The sequence below is a fragment of the Stenella coeruleoalba genome, assembly GCF_951394435.1.
Source record: "Stenella coeruleoalba genome assembly, chromosome: X".
NCBI classification, from domain to species: Eukaryota; Metazoa; Chordata; class Mammalia; order Artiodactyla; family Delphinidae; genus Stenella; species Stenella coeruleoalba.
In genome coordinates, this window is record NC_137152.1 from 105,537,302 (window position 1) to 105,551,236 (window position 13,935).

The window sequence follows — 13,935 nt, forward strand, 5'->3', positions numbered from 1 at the left end:
TCTATGGCTGTGGCCACACCAGCCGTACTCGGCAGAGCTTTACAGTCCAAACTCATCTGCTTGCTTTCCAAAGGTCTTTCACAGTCTGACCCCACCCTACCTACTCAGCCTCGTTTCCCATGATTTCCCAACTCAAGCCTGGGCTTCAAGCCCAGTGGTCTCCTCATGGTCCCCTGAGGGAACATTCCAGGCTCATTCACGGAGTTTCTCAGGCCTGCCAGGCCCTTGCTGCTCTGTTTTGGTTAATCAAATAGTGCCCATCTAGCAAGGTCCCAACCAAGTTCTCCAGATCCATGGAGCTGGTTGTGCCCTGATAACGAGAGTCCACACCAATGGAGGAGCCCCCTTCTAAACTCCCATAGCCCTTAAATTTGACCACAAGATCTCTTAATCCCACGCAATCTTGAATTGCTCTTTATTTCATGTGTATGTCTTATTTCCCCATCAGGTGGTAAAATCCATGGGATCAAGGTCTATTTAATCTTCTCCTGACTCTAACAAACACAGGTCTGGGCATTCATGAACTAAGTCCGTGTAAATTCTCAGCCCAAGTGAGATCTCTAGAAAAGAGACCCCGAATCCTGATAGATCTGAGGGCTACAGTCTAGGGGTGGGGATAGGGATAGAATTAGGGGGCAAAGGTCTCCAGGCTCAAACATTACTAGTCTTCTCTTGCTCCAGGCCTCTACTAAGGAAAACACCTACCAGCTAGAGTCATTTATTCCAAACAGCATCAAGAAGGCGGTTGATGATCAATCAGGTCATCATCAAAGCATTCTCTCTTTGTACAAAACCACAGTGTTTCTACCTGGTGAATATTGGGTGCTGCTCTGATCACTGGACCCTTGGGAAAGACTTCATGATGCTGGATCAGTTATAAGAGCTAAAGTGGTTCAAGAGAATGCAGTGTGAGGATAACTTTTTTTTTTTAAGAGGTCTTTTGTTGGCTAGATAGACAAGGTTGAAAAGGGATATGACTGTCATCTAGAAAATGATGTATGGAGCAGATAATGATGGAACCCTGCACCAAAAATAGGTTATAGGGCTTCTCTGGTGGCGCAGTGGTTGAGAGTCCGCCTGCTGATGCAGGGGACACGGGTTCGTGCCCCGGTCTGCGAAGATCCCACATGCCATGGAGCGGCTGGGCCCATGAGCCGTGGCCGCTGAGCCTGAGCGTCCAGAGCCTGTGCTCTGCAACGGGAGAGGCCACAGCAGTGAGAGGCCCGCATATCAAAGAAAAAAAGGGTTATAAACGAAGGGCAAATAATAAATAGTTCTATTTTGCAAACGCATAGTAAAGTTAAGAAACTCTTTACTGAAGAATATCAATGAGGGACTCCCCTGGTGGTCCAGTGGTTAAGAATCCGCCTTCCAATGCAGGGGATGTGGGTTTGATTCCTGGTCGGGGAACTAAGATCCCCCATGTCGCGGGACAACTAAGCCCACGTGCCGAAACTACTGAGCCCTCGTGCCTCAACTAGAGGGCCGGTATGCCACAAACTATGGAGCCCACGTGCTCTGGAGCCCGTGAGCCACAGCTACAGAGAAGCCAGCGTGCCACAACTAAGATCCCGCATGCTGCAACTAAGACCTGACATGGCCAAAAATAAATAAATAAATAAATATATTTTTAAAAGAACGAGTTAAAAAAAAAGAATATCGGGGCTTCCCTGGGGGCACAGTGGTTGAGAGTCCACCTGCCGACGCAGGGGACACGGGTTCGTGCCCCAGTCCGGGAAGATCCCACATGCCGCGGAGCGGCTGGGCCCGTGAGCCATGGCTGCTGAGCCTGCGCGTCTGGAGCCTGTGCTCTGCAATGGGAGAGGCCACAACAGTGAGAGGCCCACGTACCGCTAAAAAAAAATATATATATATATTGGACTTCCCTGGTGCCACAGTGGGTTAAGAATCCGTCTGCCAATGCAGGGAACAGGGGTTCAACCCTTGGTCCGGGAAGATCCCACATGCCGCGGAGCAACTAAGCCCATGGGCCACAACTACTGAGCCCGCGCGCCTAGAGCCTGTGCTCCACAATAAGAGAAGCCACTGCAATGATAAGCCTGCATACTGCAATGAAGCCCCCGCTCGCTGCAACTAGAGAAAGCCCATGCACAGCAGCGAAGACCCAACACGGCCAAAAATAAATTAAAAAAGAAAAAGAATATCAGTGAAGAGATTAAGCATCTTCTAAAATGACAGTAACATTAGGGTCATCCATGATTATAAAATAAGATCACAAAAGCACAGCCAAACATATCTGCTATAACAGTTAATGTAAATAGAATAAATGCAAGTATTAAAAAAAGATATTATAAATAAGCCATAAGGATATATTGTAAAGCACAGGGAATATAGCCAACATTTTATAATAACTCTAAATAGAGTATAACCTTTAAAAATTGTGAATCACTGTGTTGTACACCTGAAACTTATATGATATTGTAAATCAACTATATGTCAATTAAAAAATGATACTGACAATCTGATTCTAAAATTTACATGGAGTTGCAAACGACTTAAAATAGGCAAGAACAACTTTGATAAAGAACAAAGTTGGAGGGCTAATACTACCTGATTTTAAGAATGATTATAAAGCTACAGTAATCAAAACAATTGGTATTAGCATAAGGATAAACAAATAGATCAATCAACAGAACAGAATATAGAGTCCAGAAATAAACCTATATATAAGGACAACTGTAACAGACTAACAATAACTTTTTCAACAAGTGGTGCTGGAATAACTGGATATCCATATGTAAAAAGAAGAAAATGAATTTGGATTTGTACCACTCAGCATAGAGAAAAATTAACTCGAAATTGATCGAAGACCAAATGTAAAACCTAAAACTACAAAACTTCTAAAAGAAACCATAAGACAAAAATATCTATGGCCTGAGGCTAGGTGAAGCATTCCAAGATACAACACCAAAAGCATGATCCATAAAAGTAAAAACTGATTGGTTAGACTTGAAAACTTCTGCTCTTCAAAAGACACTATGGGACTTCCCTGGTGGCGCAGTGGTTAAGAATCCATCTGCCAATGCAGGGGACACGGGTTTGAGCCCTGGTTTGGGAAGATCCCACATGCCGCAGAGCAGCTAAGCCCGTGTGCCACAACTCCTGAGCTTGTGCTCTAGAGCCCATGTGCCATAGCTACTGAGCCCATGTGCCACAACTACTGTAGCCTGTGCGCCTAGAGCCCGTGCTCCGCAACAAGAGAAGCTACCACAATGAGAAGCCCATGCACCACAACGGAGAGTAGCCCCCGCTCACTGCAACTAGAGAAAGCCCACAGCAATGAACACCCAATACAGCCAAAAATAAACAAACAAACAAGTAAATAAATGTAGTAGTAATATTCTAAAAAAAAAGACACTATGACTCTGAAGGCATGTCTACATTAATAATAACAAAAAAATTCTTCTAGCTCATTCTAATCACTAAATGGCAAGGATTTTATGTGGCTATTTTTTGTCTTCAATAAAAAATTTAACCCCCCCCCAAAAAAAGACACTATGAAGAGAATGAAAAGACAAGGCACATACTCAGACAAAATCTTTGTAAAGCATGTATCTGATAAAGGTCTTATATCTAGAATATATAAAGATTTCTCAAAACTCAACTACAAGAAAACAAACAAGTCAATTTAAAAATGGGCCAAAGTTTTGAACAGACACCTCACCAAAGTAGATATATTGGTGACAAATAAGTACATGAAAAGATGTTCAATTCATCAGTCATTAGGGCAATACAAATTAAAACTACAGTGAGATACAACTGCACACCCATTAGAATGGGTAAATTTTAAGACTGCCCACACCAAGTGTTGACAAGGATGTGGAGCAACTGAAACTCTAATACACAGCTGGTGGGAATGTAAAATGGTACAATGACTTTGGAAAACAGATTGATAGTTTCTTAAAAAGTTGAACCTACAACTACTGAATGATCCAGTCATTCCACTCCTAGGTATTTGACCAATAGAAAAAGACACATATAGCTATAGAAAGATTTGTACAAAGATGCTCACTGCAGCGTTTTTTGTAATAGCCAAAAAGTAGAAAAAATCAAAACCACCAGATGTCCACCAAGCGATGAATAGATCAACAATATATGGTATATCCATTCAACAGAATTCTACTTAGCAGTAAAAGGGAGTGAAATACTGATATAGACAACAACATGGATGGATCTTAAAATAAATATGCTGAATGAAAGAAGCCATACAAGGAGAGAGTACATCCTATATGATTCCACGTATATAAAACTCTAGAAAATGCAAACTATTACACTGAGTAGTGAATAAGCCCTAGAACTCTAATGCACAGTGTAGGGAATGTAGACAGCAATATTGTATTAACAACCATCAAACTTGCTAAGAGACTAGAACTTAATTATTCCAATCACTAAATAGAAAGGATAATTATGCAACATGATAGAGGTGCTAATTATCACTACAATGGCAACCGCATTACAACATATAAACATATCAAATTACCACGGTGTACACCTTAACTTTACACAATGTTATATGTCAAATAGAGACGGTCCCCAACTTAATGATGGTTCAACTTATGATTTTTCAACTTTACGACGGTGCGAAAACGATACATATTCAGTTGAAACTGTACTTCAAATTCTGAACTTTGATCTTTTCCCGGGCTAGTGATATGTGATGCTGGGCAGTGGCAGTGGCAGCCACCACATCGCCCAGTCAGCCACGCATTCACGAGGGTAAACAACCAACAGACTTACAACCATTCTGTACGCAGACAACCATTCTGTTTTTCACTTTCAGTACATTATTCAATAAATTACATGAGATATTCAACACTTTATCATGAAATAAGCTTTGCGTTAGATGATTTTGCCCAACTGTATGCTAATAAGTGTTCTGAGCATGTTTAAGACGGTAGGCTAGGCTAAGCTATGGTGCTCAGTAGGTTAGGTGTAATTGATGTATTTTCAGCGTAAGATAGTTTCAACTTCCGACGGGTTTATCAGGATGTAACCTCATCGTAAGTCAATGAAGATTTGTACATTTCAATTAAAAAATGAATACTAACTGATAGTCACAGAAAGCAGATAAGTGGTTGCTCAGGATGAGAAGGAGGGATTGCCAAGGGGCACAAGGAAACTTTTGGGGGTGACTAGTTTCACGAGTATATACATATGTCAAATATTATCAAATCGTACGCTTTAAATATGTGCAGTTTATTGTATGTCAATATTGCCTCAATAAAACTGTTCAATAAAAAGAAAGAAAAAGGTCCCCAGGTTGGGTAAAATGACAACAGCAGCATTTACTCTGTAATTTTAGCAGAAGTAATATTACTGCGTAATTTAACTATGCAATAGTATCAATATACGAGAGCAGTGAAGACAAGAGGCAAGAACACGCATGCTCTCCTAGAAAACACATTCCTTGATGCCACCAGTGGAGACAAATTCTGAACCCTGGAACGTACTGATTTGTTGTTTTATCTTTTGCTCCTGCTCCTGCCGTTGTTATTGTCCCACTGAGCCTGGAAGGCCCCTAGAGCACAGCCAATGCGCTCTCTTTCCTCTTTTGAAAGGCCATCTGCCCTCTCACTTCCAGGAGACCTTCCCCAATTAAGTTAAGGAGGGAGAAGAATGATCTTCCTCTAGGCAAGCCCTCCTCGAACCCACCATCACCTAATCTACAAACCTTAAGTGCCACAGGCTGGCTGGTACTTCAGCTCCCGCCCGCTGTGAGGCTAAGTGCATGTGTGTTACTAGAGCTCCAGAATTGGGTTTAGATTCTTCAGAGCAGGGGCCTGGGCCTGCTGTGTGTTTTTTTTTTTTTTTTTTTTTTTTAGGATCAGGGTGGCGCCAAGAAAGTGGTCACCTAATGAGACAGGTGTTTTCTGTGCATGGATTCTCACAGAATCAGCAGAGCTGAACTAGCCTCTCTTATCCTCTGGGGGCATTATGGGAAAAAGACAGATTATCTCCTAAATCTATGTCTTAAGTACCTCCTTGTTATCAGGTCATCAGGAATTTGGGGAGGTTAAGACTAATTGCCCACTCTCCCATCCCCCATCCCATCACATCCCCCAAGGCCTACGGGTGGGGACCAAGGGACTGAGTGAAGTGGCTCAGGGGTGGTCCAAGGGTGGTCCAGGGCCTCCTGCCCTTGTGGGTGGTCACAGGCTTCTCAAGCAAACAAAATCCACTTGCTAGCAGATGGAACCTCCAAGTTACTTTCTGGGAGGCCTTTGGAATGGGAGTGGCCCCCAGCCCCCCAGGAACTCTTCTGGGCAAAGGCAGTGTCCCAGCTCCAACCCAACGCCTCTGGGCATGAGCGAAAGGAGGCAGAAAGTGAGCAGTGGTTGGCCGGTCGGCTCCCAGAATTCTACATTCAGTAGGGTAATAACAACAAACTGATGATTGCTAAATACTTGCCAGGGATGGAACATGAGGTCTTCTCTCAAAGGAACTAACTCACTTGTATTCCTACAGAGAACGAACCTTGAGATGAAGTGGTGAAGAGATAAAGATGGCAATGTTAATAAAAATGTTAAAGACTTGATTTTTACTCTTCACTACAGCACTGCCTGCCACTCAGATTTTAACACACACACACACACACACACACACACACAGTCTTCTTCCACATCCCTTCCTTATTCTGTGTGACAGCAGAGTTAACAAAAAGTTAGCAGAAAGATGTGGAAAATCTCCCTGTTGGTTTTATGAATGGGCATTGTGTGCCCTGCCAGCACTGCCAGAGAAGCAGTTGATCCCTGGAGCCTGGCAAAGTCAAAGGTGTGGGAGGAGGAAATGATAAGAACAACATCAACAATAATAGTAAGAGCCACAGAATAATAGCAGCTAACACTTACTGGGTGGTTACCATGTGCCAGGCACCATGCTGAGTGCTTTACAGGCATTATCTCATTTAATCCTCACTCAAACCCTGGGAAGTGGGTTCTGAGACTCAGAGTGGTTATGTGACTAGTCCATAGTCACACAGCCAGTAAGTGATAGGTCTGGGATATGAACGCAGAGAGCCTGTGCTCTTCCTCCTCCGGATAATACCGGGCTCGAGAAGAATACTGAGTTAGACTGGAAGAGGAAGGGAGCTTCGGGAAGGGCAGGTGGAGTGAGAAGTGGAAAGTACCAGCACTGGGACAAGAAGGGGGTCCCTCGAGAAGATGGGAACCTAGGGCAAAGTTTCCTCAATCTGGGCAAGCTGTTTAACCTCTTGCTTCTTGTTGGTCTGGCTGAGAAATGTTCTGGCACTTTCCCTCGCAGATCCTCCTGCATGAAACACCCCTCCCTGCTCTGCTTGACCCTCCTCACCACCCTGGGAGAAGGCTGGGTGGGGTCTCTTTGCCAAGTAACTCACGTTAGGACACAATTTCCCGGGCCAAAAAGTCAGGGCACTCTGGTGTGTCTGTGGTTTTGCAATGTGCTGGGGAGGGTGCAGGGCAAGAGGGCAGTGAGAGAGGAAAACTGATGCATGGCGGGGGCGGTATGTGTGTGTCCAGGTGTTTTTATCCAATTAAATCCAACAAGGACCAAGTCCCCCTCCACATCCAGGCATGGGAGATGCAGAAGTCCCAGAACAAATACATGGCTAGTCCTCGCCCTTCCCCAGGGGGTCTGGACAGAAACATGTGGGACATTTTAGTTCTCGGCTGGCTGAGAAAATGAAAATCTCTATCCTCTACCTGAACCTCTGGGCTTCCAGAGCAATCCCAGGACCCTGGGGAAAGATGGGACTCAACCAGCCCGTGCCTGCAGTAACACCTGTGGCGGGGCAGTTTTCCTGTCCCTTTGGTGCCCTCTGCCTCTCTTTTTCCCCTCTCCCCTCCAGGGCCTCTGCATGGGCGGTGGAGGGGATGGGGGAGGCGGGAGATCAACATGAAATCCCCTCAGCTTGTGGGGCGGGAAAGCCTGGCCAACCTTTGTGTTTTATCAATCCGTCCTGGGGGTGCTGGGCTCCCCACCTGGGCCATCCACTTTGCATCTCCCAGGATGCAGACTGGGGTTTGCACCGAGCCACCCACACTGGCTGACCTGGTCTTTTATGTGACATGCATTCGCCAAACAATTATAGAGGCTTTGAAGGTCAGCCTGTGGCCAGGAAAGAGAGAGAAAGGCGTCTTCTCTCCCTTTTCTGCCTAGCCCAATCTCCCCCGCACCACCCTGCCCCCTTCAAGGTCTAGCTCAGAGCCGAGGCCCTCACAAAGCCTTCCCTCCCTCCTCCAACTGCTGCTGACCTCAGAGCCCCGGCCGCCTCTGGCCCCTGCTCCAAGGAGCACAATTAGCACCTGACCAGCCGCTGGCCTCGCCTCTGCTTGTATCAGTGTCTTAGTCATCTCTCCCACCCCACCCCCTTCACTCGTCTCCCCTACAGCACCTAGCACAGGTTGGGCACACAGTAGGTGTTAATAAATATCCTTTGAATTGAAACTCAGCGGCCCCTATGAGGTCAGAACCGTCATAAGCACCCCGACCAGCAGTTCCTTGGCAACCAGCGCTGGGGTCCGAGCTATAGGGCATTAGCGGTGCGGCTGCTATTACAGGCCATGCAAGACTCAGCGGCCAGAGATTTGCAGGCAGGTTGGTGTTGATGAGAAAAGCCCCTGACCCCTAGGAAAGCGCCCATGGGATTCTGGGTACCTCGGATGAGTTTCCTCTCTCCCCTGCAGAACTAGTTTTCAGTCTGAGAACCACAAAGGGAATAAATTGGCAGTGAATCCAGAAACCTCTTTGCAGCTTAGAAATCCTGGAGAGAGAAGCAAGCCTGCGTTGGGGTCAGGCCCAAGCTTGAGGGGAGAAGGCTGCCCAAGGCCCTTCCAAGCTTGGTGGGGGACCTCCGGGAGGTGCTGGGGGCATGGCAGGCAGAGGGGCTAGAGGGGAGTCTGGGGGCGGCCCTAAGTAACGTCGTCCTGTCCTGCAAACCAACAAATCACACCACTGAATGCTTGCCACCTGCAGCCCACACAGGAATTGGGTCTCCCCCTCCCTCTCATTCACCCAAATCCCAGGGCAGGCCTCTGTTCAGGGGTGGCGTCCTGACCAGAGCCCAGCCAGTGTCCCCAGACAAGGAGAAGCCTCCAAGTCTGAGGTACCTGGCTCCCCACACTGGCTTTGAATTAGGGATTCGAGCCCGGCTTCAAATTTTGGTTATTTATATAGATGACCTAGCCACCCTCTCTGGCCCCCTCCCACACTCCCCACCCTGACTCTGGCCCATGCCAGAAGGTACACACAGTCCCGGAAGACAGGCGGTGCCTTCTTCACCTCTGTATTTCCCTCACTGCCCCTTCGCTGATGCCTAGTACTGGGACTGGTTCTCAGCAAATGTGCGCTGAGTTGAATCTGAGTTTTAGGCACCGTGTAAGACAATACCATAAGGCTCGCTTGCGCTTACCATGCGCCGTGCACTGTTCTAATGATAAGCAGCTTATGTGTATTGATGTATTTCACCCTTAGCAAAACTTTATGAGGTAGGTCTGATTTGACAAATGAGGAAACTGAGGCACACAATTGACTGGGATCACACAGTTAGTAAATAACAGAGCTGGGATATAAACCCAGACAGTCTGGCTCTAGGGATGGGAGGGAAAATGAAAAAGTTGAGGGGTGAGGGGTGAGGCTCGCAAGGACCAAGGCCAAACTTCGGTGCAGAGCTTTCCCTGGGAAAGCAACCCCCTCAGCCTGCGTCTGGCTGGGCCTCTCAGGGAGGCCCTGAATTTTGCAGGCTAGGGATATTTTGGACATCCTATTAATCAGGCCCCTGAATGACGGACCACAGCACCCTCGTTTTTAGATTCCCATGTAGGACAGAGGAGACAGAAGCTGCTGTCCCACCACTTAGCTCAAGGCAGGGGGAGGGCTGCTTTCAGGCCTCCAGTTTGTCCAGGGGTGGGCGCCAGTTCCTGAGCAACCACCGAGCAAACAGTGCAGCAGTGGGAGGAATGCCAGACATAGTTGCAAACAAGCCACTCCTTCGGCTCACAGCTAGAGGCTGGGTGAGGGTGGCAACGTGGAGCCTGCTCAACGACCCCCACCCCTGCAACTCACACCTCCCAGGCTTTGAACCCAGAGACAACCACTTGCAAGGCAGCCTCTTCCCCACACTGGCCAGGATAGGAAGTCCTCCAGGATAGTTAATTCCTCCACTTAACTCAAGATAGCTCCCCGTTATCTGTTACTGCTGTGGGTCTACTGAATTAATGGCTGAGAAAGTGCCTTATAATCGGTAAAACCCTACATAACTAACCGCGAGGAGGAATCTGCATTCTTGCCGTGCAAACGTGACCCTGAGCATTTTCAGTGCCAAAGTGTCCTGTCTCCCCAGAGGAGAGAGTTAGATCTGATCCCTTCACCTCCCCCCCTCCAACCTGGCACTCAGGCCAGGGGTCAGCTCGCAGTGGGTGAGTCCCTGATGGGTGTGCCCACCAGCTGTTGGGGCCAAGCAGTGGTGGCTCTGGCCCTGGGGTGGTGACCTCACTTCCGCTCCTACCTCCCCAGCACTCCTCCCATATGAGGCCCCACCAGGCCAAAATCGAGAAGTTCAAGGTTAACTGATCCTCCCCACTTTAAGAGCTAATTAAAATGATTAGCCACAATGAACCGCCAAACATTAACCATAAGAAGCTGCAGGACCAGACAGGCCTCTATCTCGGGCAGAAGGATGAGGGGCAGGAATCAAACGGCCATCAAATCCCATGGCTGGCGTGTGGGGGGTGGGCAGCCGGGGAGAACCTGGCCGAGGCGCGGAGCCAATGGGGTCAGGAGGTGACTCTGGTCAGGAAGGCCGTGTAGTGAGGGAAGGGCGGCAGACTTCGGGTGCGACGGAGGGACCGGGAATCCATAAAGCCGCCGCCTCAGCAGTCTCCAAAAGCAAGGCGCTGTCGGCAGGGGACCCCGCGCTGCGCGGCTGCTGAGTCCCCGTGCCGGCAGCAGAGGAGGGAACAGAGAGGCGGGAGAGCCCGGGAGAGCGGGAACACGGGAGCGGGAAGGCTGGCGGCCGGCTCACACCGAAACTCCGGCCCCTGACGAGAGAGGTCTCTATTTTGGCGACCCAGTTATCCAAGTCATAGGTTCATAGGTGTGTGTGTGTGTGTGTGTGTGTGTGCGCGCGTGTGCGTGCGTGTGTGTGTGTGTGTGTGGAGAGAGGGAGAGAAAGAGAGTGTGTGTGTGTGTTACCCTAAGGCGCCTGGTCCCAGAAGCCCTAGAGGCCGCCAGATCAATCTAGCAGCCCCGCCAGTGAGGCCCAACCTCCTGCCCTCGGGCACCGAGCTGTTGGGGCGGGCTGTCACGATAGGCCCAGTCACGGACCCCGGGCTGCCTGGGGAGAAGGCAAACCGGCCCCCACCCCGACTCAGGAAATCGACTCAGCTTCTAACCCAGGATCCGTGGTCCGGGTTCCACAACGCACACGCGGTGGGGCGAGGCAAGGGCGGGACTCAACACGCCGCCGCTCTCCCACCCTTCCCTGGGCCCCAAGCCCCTACGCTCCGGGGCCCAGGCGTCCCCTATCCCGCCCTCAGGCAAACTTTCTGAGGTCCCCGAAGGCTCAGAAAACCGGCGCCATCGACGTACCTGCCGCCGAAGGGGCTCGGTAGCGGGGCCGGGGTCGATCGCCGCGGTCCCCTCCCCGCTCTGAGGGCCGAGACGCGGGTCCCCAGCCCGGCCAGCCCGCTTTCTCCCCTCGGAAGCCGGGCCGGGCGAGTGGCGCCGATACCTCGGCGCCGGCGAAAGGAGAAGTGGAAGTTGAGCGCGGCGCCCGGTCGGTCCCCGCGCCCGCCGGGGCCACCGTCCCCCTCCCTCCCTCCCTCCCTCCCTCCTCTCCTCCCTGCCCGCCTGCCCCCGCGGCCCCGCGCCCGTGACTCACCTCGGCGCCGGGGCAGGCTGGTCCGGGCGGGCGAGGCGCAGGGCTCTCCCACACGTCGCGCCGCCAATGGCAAGTTGGAGGGCGAGATGCAAATACCAGGTGAGACGGCGGCGCCCCTGATAAAACGACTCCGGGGAGTGGGGTGGAGTGCGGGGGGAGCCGGGTGGACGCCGGGGAGGGTCAGGCCGAGGGAGGGGGCGGCGGGGGCGCCCGGGGAGGGGGCGCGAGCCAGTGGAGACCTGCAATCAGACAACCGAGCGAAAGGGGAAATTGCACTAGAGACACACACGTCCCCGCAGGCGGCGGCTGGGGCGGGCGCGAAGGAGGCAGGGCGGGAGGGAGGGAAGAGCCGGAGGGAGGGACCGACGGGAGGGACCACGGGCGGGCGGGGGGGGAGGGCGCGAGGGAGGGACGAGGCGTCTTGGTGGAAACAGCGCCCCTCCACCCCCGGCCCGCCGCGGTCGCCAGCACGGCAGGGGGAGCCGTGCCAGGGGCCCGCGCGGCCTCTCCTTCCCCTCCCGGCTCGCTCGCCCCCGGGGAACCGCGAGAGCAGGACTCCCGCGGAGCCCACTTCGCGCTCCCAGCGCCCCACCCCCCACCTGGCGCGTTCCGGGGCCCGCAGCTCCGTCCGGGAAGCCCCTACACAATGCCTCGTAGAGAAAGCCGCTCCATTCCCGGGGGACTCTGGATGGCTATGTCCGGCCCCCTTGGCCTGCGCGCTCCACTCGCTTGACGCCTTTGGCCCCAGCCCTGCGCTCCAGATTATTACTGAGCGCCTGCTGTGTGGAGGACCTGGCGTGAGGGCGGGCCGAGCGGGTGGGTGAGGCCAGGAGATGCCCAGAGGATACAATTCGGGAACGATATGCCAGATGCCGCGGAATCCCTGGCCAAATGCTCGTGCACTTGGCGCGACTGGAGAGTTTTGGGGATTTCTTAGGGAAGTCGAGCTTAGGGCTCCGGGTGGGGGAGGCCAGGAGGATATGAATCCGGGGAAGGATTGGGGGGAGAGGGGCTGGTGCAGCAGGTGCAAAGGTAGCCAGAGTTGGGGTGCTGGGAAAAAGCTCATGCCCCTTTCTGTCCAGAGCCAGGCTGCTCTGCTTGAGGCATCTACTTGAACCCCAGTCTCCCATTCTGCCTCCCCCTTACCCTCTACTCTGACCTGCCCCAGCATCCTACCAGCCCGCACCCTCCTCCGTCCCACAGCTAGGAGGTTCTAGGAGGGAGTTGGCTGGGAATTCTCACTTCTTATGGCTCTGTATGGTCTGGAGGAGGGGCCCAGCCAGGCCTCAGCCCCGCATCTACCACCCGGGCAGAAAGCAGCAAAGCGGAAAGGGCCCCATGGGAGGAGGGCTCTCTGGGGGGTGGGGGTGGACCAAGGGCCTGAGGTTCAGGGACCTGCTCAGCCACCAGCATCTGTCTGCTTCCCCAGCCTTGGTAAAGGAGAGGCCCTGGCACAGGACTGGGGAGCAGAAGTGGTGGTGGATGATGGTGGTGAAGGTAGCTGCAGATTACAGGTTTCTGGGGGAAGACCTAGGGGCTGGACTGGGGCACGGGGGCACCTTGAGACTTCTTGGCCACCTAAAGTTAAGTCCCTGAAATAAGTGCCGAGGGCAAATTTCCAGTTTTTTTCTCTTGTAAATGGGCACACTTTCCCCAGGGGATTCTGGATCAGGAGACACAACAATTTTTTGTTGTTCTCTTGCCAGGGAGGCTCCCCTCTCAAAATTGTGGTAGGTTCCAGTCATCCCTAAGCCCCCTTTACTTGACCTTCACACACACACACACAAACTCACACACACACACACACACACACACACACACACACACTTTCCCATTTTGCTGAGAGTTCAGTGGTCTCTAACATCAGACAGACCTGGGTTCCTATTCCAGCTGCACCATTTAGCGGCTGTGTGTCTTTGGGCAAGTCGCTTAAACTCTCGGAGCCTCACTATCCTTATTTTTAAATTGAGGATAATAAGAATCTGCCTCCCAAGGCTGTGGTGAGGCTTGCATGAGATAGCCTGTGTCTGTGGCAGTGCCTGGCGCTTAGTAAGCCC

At 51.2% G+C, this 13,935-nt stretch overlaps 1 protein-coding gene across 5 annotated transcripts in view; it reads right to left on the bottom strand.

Moving 5' to 3' along the window:
• ELF4 (E74 like ETS transcription factor 4) overlaps window positions 1–12,008 on the bottom strand; it is a 38,525-nt gene extending 26,517 nt beyond the window's left edge. For 4 of the 5 annotated variants that reach the window (XM_079911445.1, XM_079911444.1, XM_079911441.1 and 1 more), the window contains exon 1: window positions 11,587–11,782. The gene's annotated coding sequence lies outside the window, so the exon portion shown is untranslated. Of the gene's footprint in view, window positions 1–11,586; window positions 11,783–11,878 lie in introns of those variants that run through there. The other variant, XM_079911443.1, reaches the window with a different exon arrangement.
• Between the last annotated feature and the right edge of the window lie 1,927 nt (window positions 12,009–13,935).